Here is a 2,551-nt window from a genome sequence, read left to right as displayed (position 1 = left end):
GAGGTAGATAAATAAAACTGGATCCTCCAGCCACCTCAGTAGGTTGGCTTGTGAGTACTCCCTACTGCAGCAGGCGAGTGATAACCCTATCACCATGAAAACCACATATAGGTGTATCAATAATATAATCTGCATAAGTCATATCACATGGTCCTTGCCTAGGACGATATTCACATGTCGAGAATGAGCATCATTTTCATATAAAACAATGGCGCAAGTATAATATGTGTACGAAATTTCACACTTTATTTCAAACCAATATACCAACATAGTCATAAGTATTTTCATCAAACATCAAGAGTTTAGATCATAATTCAATAGCATAGATATTCATTTCCAAATAGATCAAAGCATCAATTCAATATGATAAAACCATGGAAAACTCTCAAATAAAGCAATGAAGATATTTAGGTAATTCTCTAATAGAATTATGCTATCACGTAACCTACTCACAACTTTGGCAATTAAACCCCGGGCGCACTACTCCTCCACAGTCTCCTTGCCTCGAGCAAAGCTCTCACCACATTTGAACTCAAGGAGGGATATGGATCAGAAGCTCCAACTTGAAAGAACAAGGGCCAACTAAGCTTCTCTTCTTGCTCTAAAAAACATCAAAGGAATAAGAGGAGAGTAGAAACACACAAACAAAAGGGACTAAAAAGGCTTTAAAACAAGCCTAGGCTCGTCGTGCAGTCGCCTTGCTGGCACACGCAGCCCGAAGTGGTACACTTGGACACACCCTGTGCCTGTCTGCAGGTACACGCATCCCGTAGGGGAGCCCCTAGATGGGCCTTACACCTGCCTCACGTGCTGCCAGGTAGCCCTGATGCCTACCCAACGACGCTACACGCGGCCTGACCTCGATCCAAGCTAAGAAGGCGAGTGCGTATGAGCACACTCAACCGCACGAGTCAAAAATGACTCAAACATACTCTAATAGACACGGTCTAAACTATCGAGGCAAAAACGAATAAGACTTGACTGAAACTTTGAGTTGATGCACATGAAAAGACCTAAACACCACATTATATGAGTAAAGGAAATCTTATTAGCCCTTTTAACATATCTTCTTCTTCTTCTTCTTCTTCTTCTTCTTGTAATTCACACCTTCTATAGTATAAATCCACTTCTCTACATCTGTTATTCTAGTGAACCCAAGAAAGTTAGAATTCAATTCTCTCCAAAGTAATCATATGAAAGATCAAGGTAGCGTAATCGAGATAGTTACCAAGTTGATGTAGGACACATCCATTGAAGTAAACATTACAAGTTTAAGGCATTAGAAACTCACCAGTGAATTCATAAAACTTGAAATCAAAATGCCTTCAAAGCAATTTATCATTAAGTCCAAGTATCTCAAGTGATTCAAGATAGGCAGAGAAGGCCAGTTCTCATCTACCAAGAATGAGTTTATCTGGAAGCCATGCTCATCAAAGAATGTGTTGTAGAGCCAGTTATTGTGATATGTCCAATGTGGTTATGGTAACAAGCACTAGTCTAAGAACTATAATCTATGCCAATCTAAGATGAGACACATCTACTGAAATCTTCAAGGTTTTGTTTAAAATCAACAACTATTTTTGTTTCTATTAAAAGAATTATAAATTAAATTCCTGAATAAGTTATAGAGTAGAAAGGGCATTGAAGAATATTTATCATTGAGGGTTATGATAAAGAGATACAATTGAGATGTTTTCTTTAGAGAAGCTTATCACTAAGGAAAATGTTAGAAACATTCAAGATGTTCTCTTTAGAGAAGCTTTGCCCGAGCATTTACAAGGTTGAACTCTTCTCTTCCTCGGACTCTTTTCACTAGTGGACACCATCCAAGGTGTCAAATTAGTTGTCTTAGTTTTCTGTCAGTAAAGATAATGGAATATTTAATAAATACCGAGAATTCTTTTAAAAAACTAGATTTTCTTTATATCTCTTAATTTTTTTATAATTATGTATAATGAACCGAATTTAGATGCTAGAAATGCATTAGTCCAATAAAAAAACAAGAGATGAGTAGAGTATCATTTCCAATGAGGAATAACAATACTACTTTTTGATGTTATTTAAAAAAAGCCAATTCAGTGATTGTTGAAAGAAAAGAAAATTATCATAAAAGTAAGAAACTGAATGAAAGAAAAATGAATCAAGATTTCTTTAAAGAGTTTTCTTATGAAATGAAGGCATCAGGGTTTGATTTGTCTCTAGTGTTTTGAAGGTTTATATCTTTAATGATTGACTTTATATGAATTGACTAGATTCCCAAAAGGATTTTATCTAAACTAAGAATCCAATATCTAGGTAGCCAATATTTGAATGTGAAGTACAAAAAATCCAAAATAAAAATCAAATCAAGTTATAGGATTTTGTCATATCCAGGTATCCCAAGATTGGATTAATTGTGTTATAGGAAGGATAAGAAGAAGGAAAGATAGTGGAACAAGAGTACCTTGCTTGAACACCTTACATGAGTAACCCTTTGGGTCTACATATAGAACATGATAAGTGTACATATACGTCTATACATACATATACATGTATATATACATATATAATA

Source organism: Dioscorea cayenensis, unplaced genomic scaffold (genome assembly GCF_009730915.1).
Source record: "Dioscorea cayenensis subsp. rotundata cultivar TDr96_F1 unplaced genomic scaffold, TDr96_F1_v2_PseudoChromosome.rev07_lg8_w22 25.fasta BLBR01000814.1, whole genome shotgun sequence".
Taxonomy (NCBI): domain Eukaryota; kingdom Viridiplantae; phylum Streptophyta; class Magnoliopsida; order Dioscoreales; family Dioscoreaceae; genus Dioscorea; species Dioscorea cayenensis.
Note: the sequence above shows the minus strand (reverse complement) of the source record.